Source organism: Mustela erminea, chromosome 14 (assembly GCF_009829155.1).
Source record: "Mustela erminea isolate mMusErm1 chromosome 14, mMusErm1.Pri, whole genome shotgun sequence".
Taxonomy (NCBI): domain Eukaryota; kingdom Metazoa; phylum Chordata; class Mammalia; order Carnivora; family Mustelidae; genus Mustela; species Mustela erminea.
Window position 1 is genome coordinate 62377564 of NC_045627.1, and position 14575 is coordinate 62392138.

The 14575-nt window shown below is 38.1% G+C and overlaps 1 protein-coding gene across 6 annotated transcripts in view; it reads left to right on the forward strand.

The window, feature by feature from the left end:
- The window catches only part of R3HCC1L (R3H domain and coiled-coil containing 1 like), a 92750-nt gene that overhangs the window by 15830 nt on the left and 62345 nt on the right, over positions 1–14575 (forward strand). For 5 of the 6 annotated variants that reach the window (XM_032312068.1, XM_032312074.1, XM_032312076.1 and 2 more), the window contains exon 2: positions 1873–1981. The exons of the other annotated variant lie outside the window; for it this stretch is intronic. The gene's annotated coding sequence lies outside the window, so the exon portion shown is untranslated. The remainder of the gene's footprint in view (positions 1–1872; positions 1982–14575) is intronic. 6 annotated transcript variants of the gene reach the window in all.

Here is a 14575-nt window from a genome sequence, read left to right on the forward strand (position 1 = left end):
AGCGGTGTATGAGAGTGTTCATTTCTCCACAACCTTATCATCAGAGTGTGTTAATACTTCTTAATTTTTGCTGACCTTATAGGTAAGAAGTATCTCCATATAGTTTTAATGTTTTTGTTTGTAGTAAGGCTGAACATCTTCTCATGTGAATAAAGGTCATTGAAATACCTTTTTTATGTGAATTGTCTTGTGTCTTTTTATTAATTTCTCTATTAGGGTTTTTTCTTCCTCAGTTTTTAAGAGTTCTTTATTTTAGGGATATTACCTCTTTCTAAGTTGTATATATTATACATATTTTCTCCCAGTTTGTCCGTTGTCTTTTGACACAGTGCGTGTGTGTATGTTTAGGCTTTTATTTTATCTCGTTTAATTTTTCAGTCTTCTGTTGCAGCTGAATTTTGGGTTATAGTTGGAATACCTTTCCCTTTCCCCCAGGTAGAGAAGAATTTACTTACTTTCTTCAAGTATTTGTACTATTTTAGTTATTTCATTTAGATCCCTGCTCCATTTAGTTTTTAAAATGAATATTATATAAATTTAATAATTTTTTTTCCAAATGCTAACTAGTTACCCTGGCTATTTTTTCTTTAAAAAGTCTAATTTGCCCCAGTGTTTTGAGATGCCCCCTTTAGCATACATTAAATTTCCATTGAATTTATTTCTGGACTTCCTACTCTTTTGCACTATCTATTTCTGTACCACTATCACTCTTTTAATTATAGAGGCTTGATAATCTATCGAGGGATAACTTTTAACGTTTCTAATGCTTCATTGGCTGGTCTTACATCTTTATTTTTCTGTTGAGCTTTAGGAATCAGCTGTCTATCTCCATAAGAGAGTTTGCTCAAATGAGATTTTTATTGGGATTATGTTAAATTCATAAATTGCTTGAGGGAGAACTGACATCTTTATGATGTTGAATTGTGTTGAATCCATTTGTTTAAATCTACTTTGTGTCTCAGGAATGTTTCAAGATTTTTATATTGGTTTTGTACCCTTCTTGTTAAATTTTCCATTTTTAAAAAACTCAATATGTTTGGAGGTCTTTATATCAATATTTATAGAGCTACATTATTCTTTCTAATGACTGTCTATTTTTCTATAGTTTAGATGTACCATAATTTATTTAACCTTGCCCTTATGGGTGCACAGTAAAGTTGTTTATAATTTTTCACAATTATAAATAGTTCTGGAATAAGTATTCTGGTAGAAGTTCATTATCTGAAATTTGTTAAAATGCTTTATACATTAATAAAATATATACCTCCACCAGCAATGTGTAAACTTTATTCAGTCTCCATTTACCAAAACAGGACCTTATTGCTCTATTTTTTAATCTTTGTCAGTTTGATGGACAAAAAAAAATTTTTGCATTTCTCTGCTAACTGATATGCTTTATTTTTTCTTTGCTAGTTTATTTTTTAGCCATCCAACCATCCATTCAGTGTATTCTTACTGAGTAGCTGCCATGTGCCATCCTGTAAGTTAGAACTGTAATAATGACTAGAGCTTGATCATCTTTTTGTGTTTTTCATCATTTGTATTATTTTGTTTTTTATCTCTCTCTTTATCTTTCTTTAATGGCAGTTAATAGGCACTTCTGCCCTCTCAGATTAGTTCTCAGAGGACTGAGAATGAGAAGATATGACATTTTTTATTCTTTTTGGTTGATGGGCTTCTAAGAAGTATTTCTGTCATTTGTGTTTATTTTCATTTCACATTCTGTGGTAGTTCTATGGTAGATTAATGACTGTGTTATGCTCTTAGTATTCACAAAATGAGATAATGAAAGTTAACTGCATAGACTAGTGTCAGAGAAGTCATAATTATGTTATTTTTATAAAAATAACTTTTATTATTATTATTTTCCAGGTGAGACTGCTGTTTATCAGAAGGAAAGCTTTGTGCGGTTTGCCTTTAGACACAATCTATCTGCATGTTCTAGAATTTTATTATTCAGAAAATAAATGTCATTTATTTGGTAAGTCAATTAACTCTGGTTTCTGCAAATATTATAGAAGTATTGTTTATTTACTCTAAATATTTGTTTGCTTGCTTATATATATTTTTTTCTTTAGTGTCATTTTATTTGTAACTCTCACGTAAAACAAGTTTGAGAGTGGCAATTTCCTGAAGGACTAAGGGTCTCTTAAAGATTTTCCTCTCTTCACTCTTAATTTTGGTGTTTGTTGTAAAGAGAATGGGGGCTGGTTAAATATTAGCATTAGTTCTCAAAACTGAAATACTAGCTTTGCTCTTTTATAGTGTGTCTCCACCATAAGAACCGAGAATTGACCTCCTTCCTGTCAAGCTCTAGAGCTTCCGTCCGGTTCATACAGGCAGCAGTAAAGAACCTGATATTGTATGGGGAACAATCAGTTATATCTTTAGTATGGCATAATGAAGCAGAATGAAGAATGCTATCAAAGAAATTAGAAATGAAAAATAATGAGGAATATAGTGAAACTGATTTTAATTGTTTACTATTACACTAAAGGTTTTTTTTTTTTTTAAATAAGTTTTTTTCCCCAGGAAGACATAGTAAGTTGATATGATCACTGTTTTATAAGAGGCTCTTCTTACCCACATTCTCTTAATGATCTTTTCAGTCTGTTCCAGCTTCTGATTCTTTTTTTTTTAAGATTTTATTTATTTAGGGACGCCTGGGTGGCTCAGTAGGTTGAGCTGCTGCCTTCGGCTCGAGTCATGATCCTAGTCCTGGGATTGAGTCCCACATCCGGCTCCTTGCTCAGCAGGGAGCCTGCTTCTCTCTCTGCCTCTACCTGCTGCTCTGCCTGCTTGTGTTCTCTCTCTCTCTCTGACGAATAAATAAATAAATAAAACCTTTAAAAAAAATATTTTGTTTATTTATTTGACAGAGATCTCAAGTAGGCAGGCAGACAGGCAGAGAGAGAAGGGGAAGCACTGAGCAGAGAACCTGATGTGGGGCTTGATCCCAGGACCCTGGGATCATGACCTGAGCTGAAGGCAGAGGCTTTAACCCACTGAGCCACCCAGGTGCCCCTCCAGCTTCTGATTCTTATGTGTCACCAGTGTTTACCGGAAAGCTGATATGTAGGGTGAAAGCTTTAGTGGTATTGAGAGGGTCAGTCATAGCAGATGTCAGAAGATTATCATACTTGGGTGCTGCTGAAGCATGTGGCAAAAAATTGGAAACGAATGAAGTGATAGTGGTGACTTACTGAATTTTCTATTAAATGGTTTTACACAGCAATATATAATGAAAAGTAAATATTGACGTTGACAGCTGAGCTTAAAGTATCTCAAATAAAATCTGAGGATGAGGAGCCACAACTACAGAAAAAAAGGAAAGATTTTCCATTCATATCTTTTTTGGTGGTCTCTTTGCTTTTGTTAGCATCAGAAAGCTGACTTCTGATGTTCTTGTAGTGTGTGTATGGCTTGTGTGAATAAAGGCATGGGATTTCATTGTGCATGAGTCTGAAACGGCCCTGATCTGAGAGCATACCAAAGTGAGTTTTAATCTTGGTTATTTAAAATCTCCTTGTACCTGTCTTATTAGGAGTATTATTTTTTTTAAGAAGAAACTAATTTGCAACTGGCTATAAAGAGTGACATTGTGTCCAGGAAAATGCTGTACTAACACACTGCGTTGTCCCACAAGAGTACTTCCCAAGTCCCTAAACGCAGTGCTAACAATCTGTGACGGCCTGTGAATTGTTGGGCAGCGGTTGGGGAAGACGGCCAGCAATGTGAGGTGGTTGTGTATAAGTTGTGGGGAGGGGAACAAAGGAGAGAAGAGCAGAGCAACGCAGGTTCTGTGGGCAGTTTGAATGGAAGCTGTTGTTAGCTCTGCTAAAATGTCTGTGAAGTGAACAGCCAGAGTGTGGGGGCCTTTGGTGGAGAAGAAAATCGGGTATTTCACGTTTCCTTTCAGGGTGTCATTGTTTCATTCTGTCATCAAAACTGTAAGGCTGTGTTCTTTTGATGAGAGTATGGATTGGATAGATTTTAAAAATTTGAAGACACTAGAAATACCACTAGAAATACCACTTCATGCCAGGAAATGAGATTATAAAAGTCCAGGTGATATGGATAGTACTTATCTTTTCTAGGAATTATTGTAATGGTAGTAAGGTCGGTTTTCATATCTAGATCCAGAATGACTGGGCCTTTATCTGAGACAAATGTATATCCTGTTATTTATTTATATTAGATTTTATATACACATATATTAGTTCTTGTGCAACTGCATGCAGAGAGGCAAAGGCTATAAATCTCTATATTAGATTTTATATACACATACTGTCAAGTGGTGGTGTTTTAGAAACACTTGGCCAGCTAGAACAGTCTTCATTGGAACAAGGCATACGTTTCTGAGTATTTCTAGATTGTGGAATAGAATTCAGTATGGGTCAAGTTATGGTTCAATATGGTTCAGCCTTTGGCTCTAGGTAGACTAGTTTCTTTAACTGTCTCCACAGTAACATTCTTTGACTTACTGCCTCTTCATATTAGTTAGGCTATTCCTTCTTGGAATATCTCCCTCTGATTCTCTTTCTGTAAACCAGCTTGTAAAGGCCTACCTCCAATTTCACCTACTTTATGACATCTTCAACCATTACAGGCACGTAGTGATATTTCTCTTTCAGGGTTTTTATCATTTACTGCTTTTGTCTCTATTTGGCTATCATATATTACCTTAACATTTTTTGAAAAAAATTTTTTACCTTCCCAATTAGGTGGGGACAACTTAAAGGGGGGTTACATTATTCATGTGGTTCAGACCATGTTACATTATTGTAGTCTTACTTTACAATCTCCACTGTCCCGGTACAGTGCAGTATCTGCACTTAATAAATATTTGTTTGACTCCGAGAAAATGCCATTACCTGTTGTTAGCTTTTCCAATCTTTAACATTTATCTTTCTTTTTTATCATAAGAATAATAGATTAAAATGCAGTTTAAGTACCTGAGTCATGTTTGTTCGGTACACTACTTCTTGGAAAGCCTTCTGCAGTGTTTGTTACAGGCTTCCCGATTTTAAAGGAGCATTGCTCTGAAGTTACTGTATTCTAAGGTAATTACATGTTTGTTTTTCTTGAATCTCTAATTAGTAAACCTTCATTCTGCATATAAGAAAAGCTCTCATTTGTTAATTTTCTAATGTTTTCTTTGCCTGCTTTGAAGTGAAACTTCTTTTGGTTTTTCAGATTCTTACCAGCCACATTTGGCCTTCACGCTTGCTAGTATAGCCACAAGGAGGGAAGAGAGAGGGGCCAAGTTGTGACTGTATCTCTAACACAGGGATTCCACCACCTTTGCACTTACTCTGCTATTGCTATTGCACTTTTTTTTTTATTAAGATTTTACTTATTTATTTGACAGAGATCACAAGTAGGCAGAGAGGCAGGAAGAGAGAGAGAGGGGGAAGCAGGCTCCCTGCTGAGCAGAGAGCCCGATGCGGGGCTTGATCCCAGGACCCTGGGATCACGACCTGAGCTGAAGGCAGAGGCTCTAACCCACTGAGCCACCCAGGGGCCCCTTGTTTCGTTTTTAAAGCTCTTCTCTGCAATCTGTTGTTTCACCCCAATTTATTTATTTATTTTAGAGAATGAGTGCCCATGAGCAGGAGGAGGGACAGAGGGAGACAAACAGACTCCCTTTTGAGTAGGGGAGCCTGACATGAGGCTCAATCCCAGGACCCTGAGATCATGACTTGAGCCAAAACTGCGCATTTAGCTGACTTAGCCACCCAGGCACCCCTACTCCAATTTTAGAAGGCATATATTCTAGTCTACCATAGTAGTTAAGTGCAGGGACTTTGGAGTCCTAACCAACACTTTGAAGCTATGTGATTTTAAGTAACTTAAGTTTCAGATTTCTCATCTGTAAAATTGAGGTAATAATCATAGCTACATCTTCGTATGTAGTCAGGAGCAAATGAGGTAATATATATAACAGCACAGATTAAGCCTAGTGGCTTCTACTTTGAAAATTTACTGGGTGGCTTATTAGCTTTAGTCTTAATAGCTTTAGTCTCTCCCTAAAGGAGAGAAAGATCAAGTTTAATGCATGTCGAGTTTGAGGTACAGTCCTAAAGTCTTGTCCATTTCAACTCTCTTGCTTGTCATCTGTAGGATATTGGAGTAAGACCCAGGATAGACCCAGGAGAGGAACTGATTTCTAAGAAGTCTAGAAATACAGACCAACCTCCAGATGTCTACTGAGGGAAAGAAGTCTAGGAGGGAGTTTTTCCTTTCTCTTTTCCCTTGATACATATGTGGAGTAGGAAGCGGAGCTTTCTCTCCACCATTTTCTCTTACATGTTACATTGCTGCTGTTCAGTTATAGTAAGGTTTTGGTCTGACTGCATTTTGAGGTGGTCATTAATAGGTGCGCTAATGCACTAACATTAAACTTCCAACAGTTAAGTTGGTGAACGATGGGGTTACCATGTCAGTGGAGTGTGAAAGAGACTAAGCTTTGGACTGTTTCCCAGCCTATAAAGCATGAAATCAGTTGGTGCCGATGCATGGCGACTCTCGCCACTGGAGTGTAAAATAACTTGAGGACATGAATTGTGTTTCGTTCTGAGGAAAACCTTTTCATGCCATAGTGTGTTTATGTATTTTGGTGCCCCTGCGATCCTATTGGAATCATATATACAGTTTCATTGTCTTGATAATCAGATTTTTCATGAAATATTTCTTCCAGTTATGCGAACTGTATTCTTGTGCAACTGCATGCAGAGAGGCAAAGGCTATAAATCTCTAAGACAGACTAATACTAATATACTGTAGCTGTTATATCCTGTTGAAGATTACATCTGAAAATACCATCTTCAGTAGGTATTTGATGTACAAGTTTCTTCTGTTTTTAGACTGATTTGAAAGTGCACTCTACATTCTGCCCTGAAGCTTCCTCCAGTCTAAGATTTGTGTTAGCACTTTCATTGGTTGCTGTTCCCGTGCTCACATGTGCCTCTGGAGAAAGGGAAGTATGGAAAGAAGGCTAATGTTTTCAAATGGTTGGGGGAGTTGGTAGGAAGAAGTATAGAGATTATTCTTAAGGGGAATAGAAGAGAGGGAGTTCCTCTCCTGACACCTGGTGAGATTCTTCACCATATGGCTTTGAGGGTGAGGCAAGGTGAATGAGGAAGTTTCAGAGACAATAGTGAATTATTATTGTCAGCACTTTTAAGGCTGGAAGGTTATTGGAAATAGGCATGCCATGAAAGCATTAAAGTTCTTTCATTCTTATCCTCTTTGGTTTTCGTGTTTTACTGCAGTGGTCTTTGAACTCTGTTTGCTTGCTTTTGTATTTATACAGAAGCAGATTTGTGAATATTTATGAATTAATACATTATTGTAAGAGACCATCCTGCTGAATATCAAGCAGTGTATTTTAACAGTTAAATGCAGGAACTTTGAAATTCTAACTGGTACTCAAAACTGTGTGATCTTGAATTACTTAAGCTTCAGGTTTCTCATTTGTAAAACTGGGGTAGTAATAACCACCCCGTAGTATTATAGTTGGAATCAAATGAGATCTTACATATATATATATATATGTATATATGTGAATGTGTGTGTATATGTATATATGTAAGGTAATTACATATATATATACACACATATATGTACATATAATACAAATTATATATAATTATATATACATATATATGTATATGTGTATATATATATAAACATTTAGCGTAGTCCCTGTCACATGGTAAATACTCATTAAATGGTAGTTGGGGTTATTTTTTCCTCTTTTTCTTCCTCTGCTACTACTCTTGGTACTACTTTACCACTTCTTCAGTTTTCCTTACAGGACCTAAACCTTAATGAAACAGAAAACATAATTAGATATGGTTCACAGCAGCAGATTTTGAAAAATAATGTCATTGTTCTCTTAGACATTGCTTACTAGATCTTAACTAGATAGAAGCTCTGTAAAAAGACTTTTTTCATGAAAGGAAAGGATTGTTATGTTGGCTTAAGATAGCCTTGCAAATGAATATAAGAAATTATTTTAAAATGTATTTGGTTAATGGAAATAAAACAGCCTTTCTTGAACTTGAGTTTATAGAAATAAGAGTTCAAAGTATTGTCATTTCTCATTACTCACATATACAAGCTGCTTTTTCTGAAGAAGTGCCTTTTTAAAAAATTCTTAGGAGGAAGTGTTTTGTCTGGTGTTAAGAATAGTCATAGTAGAGTTCTTGTCCCATGTATGAAGCACTTTTTTTGTGGGAATGGGATGGAAAAGTCTTCCTGATCTTTTATACTAATGGAGATGAGCACTAGTGTGGATAATATATTTGGTTTTGTTCTGCATTATGTGATTATTTTTGCATCATGATTAGCTTCCTGATTAAACTTCGTTCAGTTAGTATTTCCGGAACACATACGGGGTGAAAAAACTGGGTAAGGCAATATGATGAGGATAAGACTACTAGTTCTTGTTGATACGAGACCTGGGTTCTCATCTCCGTTCCTACTCACATAGCTGTAAGTCCTGGGTGAATTCCTCAACCACTTTCCTCATCTTTAAAATGAGGAGGTGATACCACTTGGTTTTCAAAGATCTTTTTTAGCTTGAAGCTTTTTAGATAGATACAGAGGGAGTTTGGCAGTTGGGAAATGCAGCAGTGACACATTTTGGCCACCAGAGGGTGAAGTCCAGTCAGTCAGCTTGTGCTATGTTTTGACAAGAAGGTAGCATCCTTGGAAATGAGGAGGTCACGTTGCTCTTATATCCATTTTGTTTAAATAAGTTATGGAGCTTCTCGCTCTTCTCATTCTACTTGGATTAAATGTATTTCTGCTTTTGTTATTGTTAGCCTTCTAGGTAGGACTGTGACAAATATGGAGGAAGGGAGAAGAGTAGAGGTTTCTAGTTGCCAGGGATTCATCAAATTTTGTTCTCCAGGATAGTGAGTGGCTCTCAGATGACCCGTGGGCAACTTTGGTGGGAGACACAATAGTATGGGTGACCAAATTCAGTTATTTGTGGTCGCCTTCTTACCCCCAGATACACAGGCACACACAAAAGTGATACCGAACCCTAATTACTTCCACTGTCTTTGTAAATCCCCAGAATGAAAATGATATATCTGAGAAATATAATAGAATGAGCACAGTACTTATAATTAAAACCTAGGTACCAACCTTTCTTTGTCACTTAATATCTGTTTAACCATGGGCATCACAATCTCAGATCCTCAGTTTTCTTATTTGGAAAATCAAGATGTTGAATTCTGACCTATGCAATCCCTTTCAGTAATGTAATTCTGAGGTTCTTTAAAAATTCTTTAATATTTATGTGAAGGGCAGTGATATTCTTTTTTTTTTTTTAAAGATTTTATTATTTATTTGACAGAGAGAGATCACAAATAGGCAGAGAGAGAGAGAGGAGGAAGCAGGCTCCCTGCTGAGCAGAGAGCCTGATGCAGGACTTGATCCCAGGACCCTGAGATCATGACCTGAGCCGAAGGCAGCGGCTTAACCCACTGAGCCACCCAGGCGCCCCAAGGGCAGTGATATTCTTGATACAACATTATAATTAAGTAGTATCTTACAAAAATAGTACATAATTTCTTTCTTTTTTGGGCAAGGAACAAGACTTTAAGTGTTGTTAAGGCATTAACATTAAAGTATTAAAGTAAACTACATAAGAGCAGGAAGAAAAACACTCCACTGAGACATTTTTCTAACCCCACAAACAAATTCTCTAGACCATAGGCTCAGGATGCAACAAGTCATTCAAGAGGGGCCACGCTGTGGTAGGAGCCAGGCCAAGCTAACTTGGGAAATAGCTGATAATGAAGCGTTCATAGGGAAAGTCATTTGGGGATAAGAGACCTTGAAAAAAGAGGACATCTGTATCACAAAGGGAATCTGTATCAAAAAGCTGGAGTCAGAGTCCCATTTCTTCCAGCTACATAGGTGAAAATAACTTTGATACAGGGTCCAGTTATATGAGTCTGAGTTGCCATCTGAGAGCACTAGATAACGTGGAAGGAACAGAGAGGATATGGAGTCCAAGTAGACAAGCTGAGATGAGTGTCTAGAAGGTGACAGAGGGAATGGATGCAGAAGTGTGTTTATGAAAACAGGCAAGGATTAGTACTTACAATGTGATATGTACACAAGAGAGTAGAAGCCAGCCAGGGAGACTGCATAGAAACAGAATTTCAGGATTATGAGCAAAAGACAAAATTTTAACCTGTCCTGGCTTTAATTAAGCATCATCCTTGGGTGTTGGTAGGCAGGGTCTGCTTGGTATACCCAAAGCTCCACACATTTGAGGCTAGTGAATTTATCACTGACAAACACTACATGGTTTGTATGGTCCTGATGGCTTTACACTCCAGTGGGTACACATATTCACAGATCTGTGCACTAATACTGCAGAATTCATTTCACAGAATTGGCTAGTAAAAGATTTGGCAGGCAAGCTAGCTTTCTGAGTGCTCCTAGGAATGGAGCCCAGCTGTTCCCTTTGGGCTTTGAGCTGTTGGAATTTATTGGGATAGCAGCTTAGAAAGAATGAAACTGTAACATTTTCAGCCTAGTTCATGACAGCAAAGCAGAGGTGTTAGAATTTCTGTTCTAGAGGTTTACACTGCAAGTAACTTAACCTGATTGTGTGTCTTAATATTACTGGGCTCCTGACCGCTGAAATATGGCTTGGATCGATGGTGGTTTGGAGAAAGTAGAAAGAGGGCTATCCATCATTCAGAGGCTCCATAGAAGCTGCCTGATAATGCTGCTTTCACCAAGCAGCCACCTGTCCATCCATCCATCAGTAGGATGAAATGAGATTTAGCGGAACAGGCAGCCGTAACTCTGAGACACTTTCTGACCAACAATTGCAGCCCTGGCCTGAGTCTGACCACAAAGCACAGCACTGGGGTTTGGCGGGATGTGGCAGCAAGTGCAGTCTCATTCCCGTCAGCACAAGCCTCGAGTGTGTTCAGTATGAGACCAGAGCACAACCCTACTTCCCATACAGTTTGATAAACTTGGGGTGACCAGGCAACATTACAAGTTGAACAGATCTTTTTGATGGAGAGTGAGTTTGGCTTGGAGAAGAAAAAAGAATTAAGACCTGATTTCATATTGCTGGAATCCTGCCACAGTGTAGCCTTTAACCTGTCTTATGTTGGCAGAATGCTTTGTAAATGCTAATGAAGCAGGATGACCACCTTTTTCTCAGTTGAAAACACTGGGTACTTTCGGCAACTCCCAGTTTTGTAGTATTGAGCGATAAGGCTAAATTAAATTCAAGGATAATTCAGTGATTTTATTTTATACAGATTCTTTTTCCTGTTAATTTGAAATTTGTACCTAGGTTGTTAGGTAGCAGAAATTGAATTTTATTTCTCATATTTCTCTCTACTTTATATTAGTGGTGTCAGTATGAAGGAAAGAAAAGAAAATATGTATAGAAAAATGGGTAAAAGATTAGAAGCAAGAAGCTGGATTACTCCTAAAATGAATAATCAGGCTCTGCTTGAGTGTTAACTGTCGTCTTCCTGCTTCCCTGCTTTTCCAGGGCGCTGAGCTGTCTAAGAGCCTCTTGGTCAGTACAGATCTTTCTTGACTAATGATGGGGTTACGTCCTGATAAACCCATTGTAAGTTGAAAATATAAGTTGAAAGTATGTTTAATATACCTAACTTACTGAACATAATAGCTTAGCATGGCCTAACCTAAATGCTCTCCTTTACATTAGCCTGTAGTTGGGCAGAATCATCTAACACACAGCCCGTTTTATAATAAAGTGTTGAGTATCTCATGTAATATATTGAGTACTGTACTAAAGGGAAAAACAGCATGGTTACTTGGGTACAGGGTGATTTTAAGTGTATCTCTTGTCTGTCCTTGCGATGCTGTGGCTGATGGGGAGCTGTGGCTTGCTGCCATTGGCCAGCATCACTAGGAAGTATTGTACCGCATTCCGCTAGCCCAGGGAGAGGTGGAAATTCAGAGTATGGTTTCTACTTAATACGTATGTGTTCCCACTGTTGTAAAGTTGTAAAATTATTAAATCAAGTCATTGTAAGGCAAGGACTGTAGGTACAGCTCTGTGCTCATGTTGCCTGTCCTGTTCCGTTTCCTATCATGGCCAGCTTGACTGTGTTCTTGCAGTGGTCACTTCAGACCTCAGCCCCTGCTCTTTGTTCTGAAGCCTTGCTTTTCATTTCAGGTTGGGGGAGGGGTCAGGGGAGCCTAATGTACCGGAGATGCCTCGGAAATGAGAGCCTTGGATGAATTCCTGGGCCTATTGATCCACCGGCAGTTTATGCATCCTGACATTCATAATCTCAGTAGGCTGCTGATGTTCCTGATTAATGGGCCCAGGGGCTGTCCATCCGTCACTTCACATTAATTACTGAAGAGGTGTTTTTCCAGTGATTTACCTGACAGCGGGCTGTGATAAATACCCCTAAGCAGAGTGGGCAGTGATTAATCATGGGGGCCACACCCCTCCCCCAACTTTCCCTTCCCCCTAACCACAGGCCAGCATTGGGACCTGACCAGAGAGTGCCCCCTCCTCATAAACTATCTCTCTCTATAATTGCTTGTGGATGCATATTTATTGGGGCAATGGACCTGGCAGATAGCATTCTAGAATTTTTGCCAAAGATGATGAAAAATAAATCTTCCCAGTAGGAAGAGTAACTAGTATGTTTTTACATGGAGCAGAAAAGTATTTATGAGCTGCCTTTATGTTGCTTTTAAGAAATCTGATAGAAATATTGCCTACCTGCTCTGCCTGTGCTCAGCACTATGGTAGTTGCTTTGTGAGCTTTAAAAGGAGGAGAAAGTATAGTTTTTGTTTTTGTGATTTTTTTTTTTTTAATGTCTATTCACGGAGAATCTGTGAACACATATGAGAAATTAGAGAACATTTCAAGGTACTAATATACTCTTGGGAGGATTGGGATAGAACTCCAGGGTTTTTGTTCCTACTTTGGTCTTAGAAAATGAAATTTAGTAAAATATTTGAATATTAAGTACTTTCCATATGTTAGGCACTCTGTTCAACCCTGGAACTATGAAGATGAAAGTATTACAGCACAGACCTTGGGAAGGAAAGCTTGGTGCCCTTGGCTTCAGTTCCTCAAGCTTTAAAATCAGCTTTTCCAGGAAGTTAAGTATTTTATTTTTATTTTATTTTATTTTTTAAAAAGATTTTATTTATTTATTTGACAGAGATCACAAGTAGGCAGAGAGGCAGGCAGAGAGAGGGTCTCTGTCCAGGACCCTGGGATCATGACCTGAGCCGAGGCAGAAGCTTTAACCCACTGAGCCACCCAGGTGCCCAAGTTAAGTATTTTTTTTTTTTTTTTTAAAGATTTTATTTATTTGTCAGAGAGAGTGAGCGAGAGCGAGCACAGGCAGACAGAGTGGAAGGCAGAGTCAGAGGGAGAAGCAGTCTCCCTGCGGAGCAAGGAGCCCGATGTGGGACTCGATCCCAGGACGCTGGGATCATGACCTGAGCCGAAGGCAGCTGCCCAACCAACTGAGCCACCCAGGCGTCCCCCAAGTTAAGTATTTTAAAGTAATTTAAAATTACTTTAAAATTTAAAGTGATTTAAAAAAAAATTTTTTTTTTTAAGTAGGTTCCACACCTAGTGTGAAGTAGGTTCCACACCTAGTGTGAAGCCCCAGTGCAGGGCTTGAACTCAAAACCCTGAGATCAAGACCTGAGCTAACATTAAGAGTTGGATGCTTAACTGACTGAGCCACCCAGCCACCCCTAAATTTACTTTTTTTTTTTTTTTTTTAGATTTTATTTATTTGAAAGACAGAGATCACAAGTAGGCAGAGAGATAGACAGAGGGAGAGGAAGGGAAGCAGGCTCCCTGCTGAGCAGAGAGCCCGATGCGGGACTCGATCCCAGGACTCTGGGATCGTGACCTGAGCCGAAGGCAGAGGCTTTAACCCACTGAGCCACCCAGGCGCCCCCTAAATTTACTTTTATATTAACCTTCCCATTAATTTTTTTGTTGGGATATTGAGTATTTGTTATGTTCCTGAAGATACAAGAAGCATGTGAGGAATAGTATTTACTCTCAAGAAACTATGTTAGAGAATATGAGGTGACATTCATCAGTAAAACATTTAAAGAAGAATATAAGTTAGTATATAATGACATGAATACCGAAGATACGAATGCACAGGAATTCACAGAAGGGTGAAATCAACATGTTTTCAAACAGTTAAATGAAAAAGTTGGATTTGAGAGAAGTCTTTTGAAGGAGTAGTGACTAGGAGGAGCATTTAAACTGAGACAATTCAAGAAGAGCATTTCAGAAGTTGTAGTGAATGGATTATGAGGCCATCCTATGCAGAATGGAGGATTTGTGTCAGAGAGTAATAGAAATATGGTTGGAACAGTAGAGTTACACAAAATTTTGGAGAATCTTGAGTCCTGGGTAAGATTAATTAGTATGTTGTAGACCCTGGTGAGTCACTAAGGTTTTGAGCACAGGATTATGAAAAGAAGGTATATTTAGGTATATTTTAGATAAAAGTATTATATATCGATATGCCTAATGTTATTTGGAATTAC